General features: G+C 45.3%; 1 protein-coding gene across 1 annotated transcript in view; it reads right to left on the reverse strand.

The window, feature by feature from the left end:
- LOC142736273 (cytochrome P450 4V2-like) overlaps positions 1–14,978 on the reverse strand; it is a 59,848-nt gene that overhangs the window by 8,107 nt on the left and 36,763 nt on the right. The gene's annotated exons all lie outside the window — the stretch shown is intronic.

Genomic DNA, 14,978 nt, shown 5'->3' on the forward strand with positions numbered 1-14,978 from the left:
GGGACATGCGCGGTACTACTCGTGGAGGTGACCCTGTGAGCTGTGCTTCGATGAGCGATTCCCTTTCCTTTCTCCAGCTTTTATAAGTAGGATTGGGAATATGTAATTGTAAGTTTGTTGTGATACACATATCCTATGAAACACTGATACATTTTTTTTACGGAGGGTAGATTGATAACTTATGTAACAACCACTAAGTGATAAGACACCTGTGTAATTACTTGTGGGAGGTATTATCATTGCAATTGGTGCAATTGTACCATATGATTGTAAAGGATCTGCCAGGCACTACTTCTGTGGATACTCCCAGGATTAATCAATCGACACCTGAGGCCGGACCTCTTAGACTGACTCCGGCTCCCACCAATCAGGGTGGCAGGCTCAGGAGTGGGAGAGCCTATCGCGGCCTGGTCAGTCGGAGTTAGCTCCGCCCCCTGTCCATTTATACCTGCCGTTTTCTCTTCCTCATTGCTTGTGATTCTTCCTGGTTTCCTGGCCCTGCTACAGCCTTGCTCCAGCCTGCTACTGCCTTGCTTCAGCCTTGCTACAGCTTCCGCTTATCCTGCTTCGCTCTGACCCCGGCTTGCTTCCTGCTCCTTGCTCTGCGTTCGTATACTTCGTGACATCCTGATTCTTTCTGGCTCGTTGACCACTCTGGTTTCCTCACGGTGTTCCGTGGGCTACTGCCCCTTCCCTTGCTTGTTCCCTGTTTGTATTCCCTTGCACTTAGTCAGCGTAGGGACCGCCGCCCAGTTGTACCCCGTCGCCTAGGGCGGGTCGTTGCAAGTAAGCAGGGACAGGGCAGTGGGTAGATTAGGGCTCACTTATCCCCTTCCCCTTCTTCCGGCCATAACATAATCACAAGCCTATACCTAGTCTACCCTTTCTCCTACTCTATCATGGACCCCCTTGAGACCCTGACCCAGCAGATGCAGGGCCTCTCCCTACAGGTCCAGGCCCTGGCTCAGAGGGTCAACCAGCCTGACGCTGCCATAGTAGTACCCCTCGCCTCACCTCTAGAACCTGACCTCAAGTTACCTGACCGGTTCTCAGGGGACCGTAAGACTTTTCTCTCCTTTCGGGAGAGTTGCAGACTTTACTTCCGTCTAAAACCTCACTCCTCAGGTTCCGAGAACCAGCGGGTGGGAATCATTATATCCCGACTCCAGGAAGGGCCCCAAGAGTGGGCCTTCTCCTTGGCTCCTGACGCCCCTGAACTTTCCTCCGTTGATCGTTTTTTCTCTGCCCTCGGACTCATTTACGACGAGACTGACAGGACTGCCTTGGCCGAGAGTCAGCTGGTGACCTTACGTCAGGGTAGGAGACCTGTTGAGGAATACTGTTCTGACTTTAGAAAGTGGTGCGTAGCTTCTCGGTGGAATGACCCTGCCCTAAGGTGCCAGTTTAGGTTAGGCTTATCTAACGCCCTGAAGGATCTGCTTGTTAGCTACCCCTCTTCTGACTCCCTAGACCAGGTTATGGCCTTAGCAGTACGACTTGACCGACGTCTCAGGGAACGACAGCTTGAACGTTTCAGTGTTTTCCCCTCTGACTTCCCTTCGATTCCCCCCGAGGTCCCGTCTCCTCGCTCTTCCACGGAAGACTCGGAGGTACCTATGCAACTCGGGGCCTCCGTGTCCCCCCGACAACATAGAGAGTTCCGCAGGAAGAATGGTCTCTGCTTCTATTGTGGGGATGACAAGCATCAACTGAACACCTGTCCCAGGCGCAAGAATAAGCAGCCGGAAAACTTCCGCGCCTAAGTGATCATCGGGGTATTTCCCGTTAACATGAAACGCAATAACATTTTGCTTCCCTTTCAGGTCTCGTTTGGTGGTCGGTCTGCCACCGGCAGTGCCTTCGTGGATTCAGGGTCATCTGCTAATATCATGTCTGTGGAATTTGCTATGTCTCTAAAAATGCCTTTTATTGATTTGCCTAATCCTGTCCCGGTAGTGGGTATCGACTCCACTCCTCTTGCTAATGGTTATTTTACTCAGCATACTCCTGTTTTTGAACTCCTTGTTGGCTCCATGCATTTGGAGCAGTGCTCTGTACTGTTGATGCAGGGATTATCGTCCGATCTGGTATTAGGTCTTCCCTGGTTGCAGTTGCATAATGCCACGTTTGATTGGAATACTGGGGATCTCACCAAATGGGGTAGTGAATGCCTGACGTCATGTCTTTCGGTTAACTCTATTTCTCCCCGTGAGGAGGTAAACACGCTACCTGAGTTTGTTCAGGACTTCGCTGATGTTTTCTCTAAGGAGGCCTCCGAGGTGTTGCCTCCTCATAGAGATTACGATTGCGCTATCGATTTGGTACCAGGTGCTAAGCTTCCTAAGGGTAGGATATTTAATCTTTCATGTCCTGAACGTGAAGCCATGAGGGAATATATCCAAGAATGCCTGGCCAAGGGTTACATTCGCCCCTCTACTTCTCCTGTAGGTGCTGGCTTCTTCTTCGTGGGGAAGAAGGATGGTGGTCTTAGGCCGTGCATTGACTATCGTAACCTGAATAAGGTCACTGTAAGGAACCAGTATCCCCTTCCTTTGATTCCGGATCTTTTTAATCACGTTCAGGGGGCCCAATGGTTCTCTAAGTTTGATCTACGGGGGCGTATAACCTTATCCGCATCAAAGAGGGGGATGAGTGGAAGACTGCGTTCAACACGCCCGAAGGTCATTTCGAATACCTGGTCATGCCCTTTGGGTTGTGTAATGCCCCTGCTGTCTTCCAGAATTTTATTAATGAAATTCTGAGAGATTACCTGGGAATTTTTCTTGTAGTGTACCTTGATGACATACTGGTGTTTTCCAAGGACTGGTCCTCCCACGTGGAGCATGTCAGGAAGGTGCTCCAGGTCCTCCAGGAAAATAATCTGTTTGCGAAAACCGAAAAATGTGTGTTTGGGGTACAGGAGATACCATTTTTGGGTCAAATCCTCACTCCTCATGAATTCCGCATGGACCCTGCCAAGGTTCAGGCTGTGGCGGAATGGGTCCAACCTGCCTCCCTGAAGGCGCTACAGTGTTTTTTGGGGTTTGCTAACTATTACAGGAGATTTATTGCCAACTTCCCGGTCGTCGCTAAGCCTCTTACGGACCTTACTCGCAAGGGTGCTGATGTCCTCCACTGGCCTCCTAAGGCCGTCCAGGCTTTTGAGACCCTCAAGAAGTGCTTTATCTCGGCCCCAGTGCTGGTTCAGCCCAACCAAAGGGAGCCATTTATCGTGGAGGTTGACGCGTCCGAGGTGGGAGTGGGGGCTGTCTTGTCCCAGGGTACCAGGTCCCTCACCCATCTCCGCCCCTGTGCTTACTTCTCCAGGAAGTTTTCGCCCACGGAGAGTAACTATGATATTGGCAACAGCGAACTTTTAGCCATTAAATGGGCTTTTGAGGAGTGGTGTCACTTCCTGGAGGGGGCCAGACACCAGGTAACGGTCCTTACTGACCACAAGAATCTGTTTTTCCTAGAATCTGCCCGGAGGCTTAATCCGAGACAAGCTCGATGGGCGCTATTTTTTACCAGATTTAACTTTTTGGTTACCTATAGGGCTGGGTCCAAAAATATTAAGGCTGATGCACTGTCGCGTAGTTTCATGGCCAATCCTCCTTCGGAGAAGGATCCTGCTTGTATTTTACCCCCTGGTATAATCGTTTCTGCCACTGATTCTGATTTAGTCTCTGATATTGCGGCTGATCAAGGTTCAGCTCACCTCATTACCAGAAACTATTGGTGGCCTGGGTTGCCTAAAGACGTTAGGGCCTACGTCGCCGCTTGTGAGGTTTGTGCTAGGTCTAAGACCCCCAGGTCCCGACCTGCAGGCTTACTACGTTCTTTGCCCATTCCCCAGAGACCTTGGACCCATATCTCCATGGATTTTATCACCGATTTGCCTCCATCTCAAGGCAAGTCGGTGGTGTGGGTGGTAGTAGACCGCTTCAGCAAGATGTGCCACTTTGTGCCCCTTAAGAAACTACCTAACGCCATGACGTTAGCTTCTTTGTTTGTAAAACACATTCTGCGTCTCCATGGGGTCCCAGTCAATATCGTTTCTGACAGAGGGGTACAATTTGTTTCATTATTTTGGAGAGCCTTTTGTAAAAAGTTGGAGATTGATCTGTCCTTCTCCTCCGCCTTCCATCCCGAAACTAATGGCCAAACGGAGAGGACTAATCAATCCCTGGAACAATATTTAAGGTGTTTCATCTCTGACTGTCAATTTGATTGGGTCTCATTCATTCCCCTCGCCGAATTTTCCCTGAATAACCGGGTCAGTAACTCGTCAGGGGTCTCCCCGCTTTTCTGTAATTTCGGGTTTAATCCACGGTTCTCCTCCGTTTCTCCTGGTAGTTCCAATAATCCCGAGGTAGAGGTCGTTCATCGGGAACTGTGCACAGTCTGGGCCCAGGTTCAGAAGAACCTAGAGGCGTCCCAGAGCGTACAAAAAATTCAGGCTGATAGAAGACGTTCTGCTAACCCCCGGTTTGTCGTCGGGGATCTGGTGTGGTTGTCGTCTAGGAACTTGCGCCTTAAGGTCCCGTCCAAGAAGTTTGCTCCCCGATTTATTGGGCCTTATAAGGTCATTGAAGTCCTCAACCCTGTATCCTTCCGTCTGGAGCTGCCCCCATCCTTTCGCATACACGACGTCTTTCATGCCTCCCTCCTTAAACGCTGCTCCCCGTCCTGGTCCCCCTCGAGGAAACCTCCTGTTCCCATTCTCACCCCTGAGGGGGTGGAATTCGAGGTGGCCAAGATTGTGGACAGTAGGATGATCCAGGGCTCCCTCCAGTACCTGGTCCATTGGAGAGGATACGGGCCGGAGGAGAGGACTTGGGTACCTGCTCGAGATGTTCACGCTAGGGTATTGGTCAGGAGGTTCCACCTTCTCTTCCCCACTAAACCAGGTCCTCTTAGTAAGGGTCCGGTGGCCCCTCATAAAAGGGGGGGTACTGTAAAGGATCTGCCAGGCACTACTTCTGTGGATACTCCCAGGATTAATCAATCGACACCTGAGGCCGGACCTCTTAGACTGACTCCGGCTCCCACCAATCAGGGTGGCAGGCTCAGGAGTGGGAGAGCCTATCGCGGCCTGGTCAGTCGGAGTTAGCTCCGCCCCCTGTCCATTTATACCTGCCGTTTTCTCTTCCTCATTGCTTGTGATTCTTCCTGGTTTCCTGGCCCTGCTACAGCCTTGCTCCAGCCTGCTACTGCCTTGCTTCAGCCTTGCTACAGCTTCCGCTTATCCTGCTTCGCTCTGACCCCGGCTTGCTTCCTGCTCCTTGCTCTGCGTTCGTATACTTCGTGACATCCTGATTCTTTCTGGCTCGTTGACCACTCTGGTTTCCTCACGGTGTTCCGTGGGCTACTGCCCCTTCCCTTGCTTGTTCCCTGTTTGTATTCCCTTGCACTTAGTCAGCGTAGGGACCGCCGCCCAGTTGTACCCCGTCGCCTAGGGCGGGTTGTTGCAAGTAGGCAGGGACAGGGCGGTGGGTAGATTAGGGCTCACTTATCCCCTTCCCCTTCTTCCGGCCATAACAGTGATATTTTGTACTTAACTATTTAAGATGATGTTTTCAGACTTTGTATTAGGCTTGAGAAAGACCCTTTGTGTATTACGGGTCAAAACATTGCCATTCTTTATGTGATTCTTGACAAATAAAGAATATTTTTCTACACCGGGAAACGTGTGCTGCTATTCCACTATCTCTACTTTGAGGATTATGCATGTCATGTCACCAATATTTTTAGTTGTTTGTCCTTTTGCCTTTTTTTTTTGGTTTTATAATTACTCTCAGAATGTAAATGTCATACGCTTGATGTGAATGTCAGCTATTACAACTATATGCTACTTTATTAACTTTGTACCTAAATTACATAGCAATCAATGAAATGTTGACTTACAAGTTAGAATGCCAAAGCACTAAACACTGCAGTTTTCAGGGTGATTTTTTTTTAAACTCTTTGGCGCACTGTGATGTAAATGAATTTCATGGGTTGCCGTGCCTTAAGTCTCCACGAGGTACACTTACTTCAGGATGATCACAAGGGCACAGAAGCTGTGCCAGTGCTATCAACAGCGGGAGCTCTGCTATGATTGACAGCTGGGTTCCTGCTGTATAAGCTGGGATCAGAGAAACTTCTGATCCTGGCCGTTTTACCCCTTAGATGCCACTGTCAATAGCTACCACAGCATCTAAAGAGCTTGACAGAGGCAGGGTGAATAAGTACCCGGCGATGCGATTGAAGAGTGCTTATGGGTTACCATGACAGTCATAAGCCTTAGTCCCACTTCACAAAGTGTTTTTTGGCACTGATGTTAACTCGAAAACCGCGTCGAAATCAGCGACAAAAAACAGCCAAAACTACCTTCCATTTGATTTCAATGGGAGGTGAAGGTGCGTTTTTTTTTCCTGAGCGGCTTTTAAACTAAAAACCGACATGTCCTTTCTTGCTACGGTTCGACCTCTGACCTCCTATTGAAATCAATAGGTGGAAGAAAAAGCATTTCTCGCCCGCGGCTATTGAGCAAAAAAACTATAAATGATTCAAGAAAGTACAGGCAGGTCAAAATCTGCCTCAAAATTCCTGAAGTAGTTTTAAGGCACATTTTTTCGACCTGCAAAGAGGCATGACCTAATAGATTGCCTGTCATACACTGACACGCAGTAATGCTTTAGAATACTAAGCAGAATTGATCAAACAAAGTTTAATAAAAAACATAATAAAAAAACATTTAAAATTAATTACTAATATGCTACGGCCCTTGGAATGCGGTGACACAATGATGACTTTGATTTCCATAAAACTTGCTTAAAAAAAAGGATAAAAAAAAAATATATATAAATTTGGTATTGCAGAATTCCCACCGAGATGTAGAAGAGAGGTAATGCTTTATTTATAGTAAACAACCTATACATTTTGCTTAAAAAAGAAAAGCAAATTCCTCCAGTCCCCCCTTATAAAAAAAAAAGAATAAAAGTTACTCAATAACTTATATGCACTTCAAAATGGTGGCAAAAAAACTACAATTGAATAACTACCTATTACATTTTATGAACAACCATTTTTTGTTTTTGCGCAATAATCACAATGAAGACTTTGCTTTCATCTGTTTTTGTGAACACTTAATAAACTCTTATTGAATATAAAAACTACAATTCATCACACAAAAACCAAGCCATCGTATAGCTACTTCGACGGCGGTTTTTCCACAGCATTGAAGTGATAAGACAAAGTAGGATGACATTATTTCTTACCCATCTACTTTCATTTTTTCCCTAAGAAAGCTTGGCATTTGTATTTGTGTTACAAGTTTACAAACATTGTATAAATCGAATGATTACGAATATCTATTTAGAGTTCCACATAAACTGACGAAGATATTCATAATAAACGTATTCTCTATGTAATTTTTCACGTCTTAGAACTTGCTCCATAGATCATACATTGGTATATCTCTGCCCATCTATCATACTTAGCTACAATATGTCTTTCCTCGTATATCATACTTTGTTGTATATCTTTCCATAAATCATACTTTGCTGTATCCCTTGATGTTTAGGATAAAATGTCAGAAATATTTTATAAGGAAGAACTCAAAGAATCATTTATTTTTTACTCTATAGTTTTATTTCATGGAAAACACATTTTATTAAGCATATGTGAAACATTTTAATTCAAGGCTGAGAAAATTCAATTTAATCAACTATTTCTATTTGTAAAGAACAGGGAAATTGAGCAGTACAGTGAATGCATGTCCAAATCCCACCAGGGTGATGTGTTACAAAGAAATTCTTTGATGTTTTAGAAATTCAATATACATCATTCTTGCACTTCTGGGGATGACATTTTACATTGTATTCTTTTTTGTATTTACTTTTATTCGATTATGGAGTAACACAGAGAATAAAATGCATCTGCTTGCCTTATATATCGAGTCCTTTTTCTTCTCACCTTTATTTCATTTGATCATTAAAAAGAAAATACAGAATACAATATACAATCTGAATAGGCATGACCAACGCCTTCAGGAAGGATCCCGCATGAGTTTCCCAGCCTCTTTAGAATACTACAATATACCTACAGATGTAGCTGTCTTTATCTTGACTTTAACACATTAAATACACAGTGGCAAGATCCTTTAACTTAACTTTTTCAAGCTAAAGATGGCTACATCTGTAATTGCACCCTTTATTAGTGCGCTCATATAGAAACTATTTATCTTGTCTTCTCTCCTTCACCCAATATTCAGAGCAGCATGTCGTTTCGTGCTGTGGTTTCCGCCCCTGACCTCCCATTGAAATCAATGGGAGGCAGAAAAGCCCTTTCTGAGTGTTTTTGCTGCGTTTTTTGCCCAGTGCCCTTGCATTAGCTTCAATGGCCATGGGCGAAAACATATCCCACCAGTAAACTGACCTACTAGAACACATACTGGAAGACGACTAGAAATAGTCTGCTTTTGTTAACATTATTGGGTTATTAGCTTCTTGAGAGAAGAGAAGAAAAAAATAGAAAAAACAAATCAATATAATGGTTAACTCATACGGGGTCCTACTTCACAATAATGATGTACTATATCTTTTTATAAATACCCAAAAGACTTTCCATATATTATGCCCGACATCCCACCCCTACATACACACCATCAACTGGCTATGGGGAAAGAAAGAGAAAAAAAAAACCTGATCAAATTGTGCCGTTCCATTCGTTTCCCTCTCCAAATATTGTGACCATGCTTCCCAATACAATCTTAATTTAGCACCTCTTTTTATTAATAACCAATTCAGAGCTCATAGTACTTTTCACAGACTTTTTCCACTCTTTATGGAGAGTATATTCCTCTGGCTATAATAAGCCGAGATACAAAAAACAGTATACAAAGAATTGGTAATGTCACTGTATCCTTTTTTACTGTATGTCATTAAGATCCCCAATATTCAACATGCAAATTGGTCGTTGAAATCCACTTTGTATATAGCTTTCACTATGTTAATATATAATTTTAATATTTTCTCAACTTAGTGCAAAAACACTATTCCTGCTCTAAATCAGCATTCTCCTTTGAAGACTTCTTACATGTCTAAGTCCTTTTTCCCCATTTTGAAAAGTTCCATAGGGGTTAAAAACGGAGAGATATTTTGACAGACAATCATGACTGCTGTGCCTGATTTGATGTTATAAAGGGTCCGTATATATTCCTCAAAGCCGACAGTAATTTGAACACCAGTCAACAAAGAAGGGGAGTCCATTGCTTCTGACAAACACGGTCTATCTGCAGAGGGCTTCCATGACAGGTGTAATATAATCTATTCATCACTAAAAATTATATTACTTTCTGCAAACTAGCCGTAAGATATTTAGAACTAGAGTAAAAAATATTTCTCCAATATTGTTTGACTATTACCCCAATAGCCTTTTCCCATCTGACTTTTGTATGATAATAATTTTAACTTTCTACAGATAATAATATACAATAAATCTGTGACAACTTAGCCTTCATATTTACACATATATGGTAATAATTATTTGTGCTATATTAGATAATTAATTTACTAAAAATTGTCCTCTGTTCCAAAGGAATTCCTAGAACTTTTTATTTGTAGATATCTCAAGGGACATATCAAATCTGAAGTGACTTTACTGAAATCTTAACACTTTCTAAGCTATCTCCCATGTGATACCTTAGGGTCGGTTCACACCTGCGCTCGTCATTCCATTGTTCTGCTCCATCAGAGAAGCAGAACAAGGGAATAACCGGAAACACCAGTTCCATTGCACCATGGACACTATCGACAGCTTAATGGGTTCCGTCGGCTTTCCATCGGGATGTCCGTAGATTTACCGGAAACAATAATGCAGAATGCTACGCATTTGCTTCCGGTATTTTCGGCAAAACCTGCGATGGGTGCACCTAACAGGGCTTCCAACGTAGATGTGAACTAGGTCTAATTCAACCTTTATTCACCGAGTGTTACGGTCTGTGGGTATGTGGACCAACTAGGCCGTAGCGGGGAGGCAGCTAGCCAAACAACAGAGCACCCAAGAAATACAAAGTCCCGCACTAGGGTACCTGAATAGTCCAGACAGTGGCCGAGGCTTTAGCATGGATGGAGGCGGGTGCAGCAGGTTATGCCAGACGTGGCAGATGACAGCAGGTGCAGCAGGTTGCGCCTGAGGTGGCGGATAACACTGAATGTGGCAGATCACACTGGACGTGGCAGAAGACACTGGACGTGGTCGATAACAGCAGTTGCAGTGGGACACGACTCCAGCACTAACAGACTCGGGAACAAGAACACAGTACGGGATACAGGTAACGGCACGGTAACAACAGGAACAGGATAACACTAAGGGGCCATTTGCAAGACTGACATAGGAATACCAACAATGCTCAGGCAATAAGCAAAAGGGCAGGGCCCTTCTTATAGTCCAGGGGAATCATGGGCTAATTGATGATAATTCCCATGTGCACGCGCTGGGCCTTTAAGGCCAGGCAGGAGCATGCGCGCGCACCCTAAGAGACACAGTGGACCGGAGCGGAAGAGAGCGCTGGCATCTCCTGGGAAGGAGGTGCGAGCCAGCGCTCAGAGATCCATGGCGGCGGCCGCTGGGGGGGGTAAGTAATCCCGAAGGTCTACAGCCATTGACACTACAGTATCCCCCCTCTTACGTCCCCTCTTCTTGGGACCAGAGCGAGAAAGGAACTTACCAATGAGAGCAGGAGCACTGAGGCTCTCCACCGGCTCCCAGGACCTCTCCACAGGACCAAACCTTCTCCAGTTCACCAAATAGAAAGTCCTACCTCCTACCCTCTTGCAGTCCAGGATCTCCCTCACCTGAAACCCATCAGGTGAACCACTAGGAGCAACTGCGGGACTGGGAGTCTTACTTTAGTGGTTCAGGACCACTGGTTTCAAGAGGGACACATTAAAGGAGTTGGGGATTCTGAGGGTAGAAGGCAGCCGAAGTTAATAGGAGACAGGGTTTATCTGTTGTAATATCTCAAAAGGTCCGAGGAACCTGGGAGCAAACTTGTATGAAGGCACCTTTAAATTAATGTTCCGTGAGGACAGCCAGACTTTGGTACCTGTAAGATGCTGAGACGGCCCTCTTCTTTTTATATACGCTTTTCGCTTCATGCGATCGACTGCTAGCAAAATAGAGGTCTGTTGCCAGATTTGCAGAAAGCCCCCAAATGCAGAGTCAGCAGCGGGTACCTGAGATGTAGCCGACACAGGAAGAGGGACTCTAGGATGTTGGCTGTATACAATGTGGAATGGTGTGGAAGTTGTGGACTCACTTGTGTGGTTGTTATACGAGAACTCGGCCCATGGTAGAAGCTGTACCCAGTTATCATGCTGCAAGGAGATTAAGTGGCGGAGATAATTTTCCATGATCTGTTTAATCTTTTTGACTTGTCCATTGGACTGGGGGTGATAGGCTGAGGAAAAGTCCAATCTCAGATCCAGGAGTTTACAGAGGGCTCTCCAGAATTTTGAGGTAAACTGAACCCCCCGATCAGACACAATGTGAAGGGGCAAGCCGTGCAAGCAGAAGATGTGCTGAATGAAGAGACTTGCCAGTCGGGGAGCAGAAGGTAGGCTGGTCGGCGGGATAAAATGTGCCATCTTCGAGAACCGGCCACCACCACCCAGACAGTGTTGCATCCTGCAGAGGGAGGAAGGTCTGTGACAAAGTCCATCACAATGTGCTGCCAGGGGACATTGGGTACAGGCAGAGGTTGGAGCAGGCCAGCAGGAGTGAGCAACCTTGTTAGAAGCACAAACTGTGCAGGAAGAGACAAAGTCCACAACATCTTTGGGTAGCATGGTCCACCAGAAATGACAAGTAATCAGGTCTCAGGTCTCACTAACACCAGCATGCCCAGCCAGTTTAGAGGTGTGTCCATAGCGGAGAATTCCTCTCCTGTCTGCCAACCGAACAAAAGTCCTCCCCGGAGGTATGTCTCTAACCTGCAAAGGATTGGCAGTGACCATGCAGGACGGATCTATGATACTTTGAAGAGACTCCACCATGTCATCCATCTCAAATGATCTAGACAGGGAATTAACCCCTCACATTCTTGTCAGCGGGACGGTAGTGGACCACAAATTGGAAACGGGTGAAGAACAGCGATCACCTGGCTTGATGAGGGTTTAGTCGTTGAGCCAACTGGAGATAGGTGAGGTTCTTGTGGTCGGTGTAGATCAGGATGGGGTGAGCTGCGCCCTCTTGTGTCTCCACTCCTCCAGAGCCAATTTGATGGGCAGTAGCTCCCTATCCCCAATAGAGTAATGCTGGTAGAAATAGGCGAAACCCAAGAAACGCTGTATGGACCACAGGCCTTGAGGATGTGGCCATTCCAGAATAGACCCATCTTGAGACCATGATCCGAGATGATGTAGCCCAGGAAGGGCACTTCTCCAGCTTGGCATAAAAACGATTCTCAGTAGAACCTGACGGACATGCCTCTGATGAGTCGTCGGATCTGGGGAGTAAATCAAAATATCATCGACATAGACTACAACACAGACATAGAGGAGATCTCGGAAGATATCATTGACAAATTCATGGAAGACCGCGGGAGTGTTACACAGTCCGAAGGGCATCACCAGGTATTCGCAGTGCACGTCTCAGGTGTTGAACGCCGTCTTACACTCGTCCCCATGACGGATTCGGATCAAATTATAAGCCCCGTGCAAGTCTAATTTTGAAAAAAATCCTGGCTCCTTGTATACGGTCAAACAGTTTGGATATAATTGGCAACGGGTTATTGTTCATGACCGTGATCTGGTTGCGACCACGGTAGTCAATGCAGGGTCGAAGAGATCCGTCTTTCTTTTTAACTAAGAAGAACCCGGCCCCAGCCGGGGAGGAAGACTTTCATATGAAACCCCTCTCCAAATTCTCCTTGATATAGGCCGACATGGATAGATTCTCTGGCAAGGAGAGAAGATATACCCGTCCACGGGGAAGAGAAGCATTTGGAACCAGTACAATGGGGCAGTCATAAGTCCGATGTGGAGGCAGTGTCTCAGCCTCCCTTTTGCTGAAGACATCTGCAAACTGAGCTAAATGAGGTGGTAATCCTACCAATGACTGAGGTAGAGGAGGCTGGACAGGATGGATCTGCAACAGACAGCGACTGAGGCATTTGGAGCCCCATTGGAGAACCTCTCCGGAATTCCGATCCAGGACGTGGCGGATGACAACAGGTGCAGCAGGTTGCACCAGATGTGGCGGATAAGACTGGACGTGGCAGATGACATTGGACGTGGCAGAAGACACTGGATGTGGCAGATAACAGCAGGTGCAGTAGGACACGACTCCAGCACTAACAGGCTCAGGAACAAGAACACAGCACGGGATACAGGATACAGGTAACGGGGCACGGGTATCAGGAACAGGATAACACTAAGGGACCATTTGCAAGACTGACATGGAAATACTAAAAATGCTCATGCAATGAGCAGAGGGGCAGGGCCCTTCTTATAGTCCAGGGACACAGCGGACCAGAAAGGAAGTGAGTGCTAGCATCTCTTGGGAAAGATATGCGAGCCAGCGCTCACACATCCATGGCTGCGGCCGCCGGGGGGTAAGTAATCCCGACGGTCCGTGTCCATGGATGCGACACCCAGTATGTATAATCTCAGATTTTCTCTATTTTTTGATGGGTTAGAAAATATTGGAGCAAAGACGAACGAATCCTCTTCCCTCAGTAACTTCCTAACTTCCTTGCAGACTTTAATCATTAGTCCCATTATAAGTGCCTTCTTTGTTTTATCTGAAAGTAAAATTTCTAATAATTTAATAAATATTCTCTGGCATGTCCCTCTTTTCTTAAGGAGGTTGTTCACCTTCCATCTCAACATTTGTAACAATTGTGATGCAAGAAAATAATAAAAAACATGAGGTACAACCAATCTAACTTAAAACCCGTTTTCGATTCCAGATGAACTCATTCACAAGCCTTTCCATTTATAGAGTGTTAATTAAAACGTATAATACTTGGGGAAGCAACACCATTTCTATCGCTATTAACCCTATTAATTCTGCTTTTGACAGAGGTAATCTATTTCATGTGCCCATTTTACATCTCATTCTATCAATGACCAGGAAAATATAATGATCTTCATAACGTCTAGAGTTGGCCGTCAACTTTATGTCCAGGTACTTACAATAGCCCCCTTGTTCTACTTTGTGAGCCTCTATATTACTTATATTGAGTCTTACTATGTATACAACAGGGTTCTCAAACATGGGAATTAGTTTACCTCAACAAATTGCAAATGATACTGTTTAGGCAGTGGGCATAGCATAGAAGTACCTGTACCACCTTTGTCAATTCTACCAATGCTATAAAGTTGGGAGTCAAACTGGTGTGTCAGAAAGCTGCACTTAACTGTAAGTTAGCCGGAGTACCAGAATGTAGTGGTATGGCTAGAGGTCCACATTGAAGAAGCAATGAGTAAACTCATTAGCTTAGCTTTAAAAGAATCCACGGAGGATCCACCTAATATTGATAATATCTACATTCATAACTTAGATGCGATCAATATAAGGTGGATCCTGTGTGTCAGAGACACACAGGACACACTCTCAGCCGGCCCATCAGTTCAGTGGAACTGACGGAATTGGCTGAGAGAGAATGATAGAGCTTCTGTATATATGGGATAACATAGAAGCTGTATTGTAAAAAGCAAAAAAGTCAATTAGAAAAGTGATTAAAAGCACGAAACACATTGATTTAATAAAAATAAAATTCCATTCAAAGTACATAGTCTTTAAACTATACTAATCCATGAGGATTTAGCAAATAGGCAGATCATCCCCTCTTTAGCATTACCTTTTTAACTAGATGATTTGTTTTTTCCATATAGTATCTGAATAATACCACCATACAGTCATAGAACAATACTGCTATACTGGGACTGAATAATGCCGAACACGAACAACATAACTACAAAACAGAG

The sequence above is a fragment of the Rhinoderma darwinii genome, chromosome 1, assembly GCF_050947455.1.
Source record: "Rhinoderma darwinii isolate aRhiDar2 chromosome 1, aRhiDar2.hap1, whole genome shotgun sequence".
Classification (NCBI taxonomy): Eukaryota; Metazoa; Chordata; class Amphibia; order Anura; family Rhinodermatidae; genus Rhinoderma; species Rhinoderma darwinii.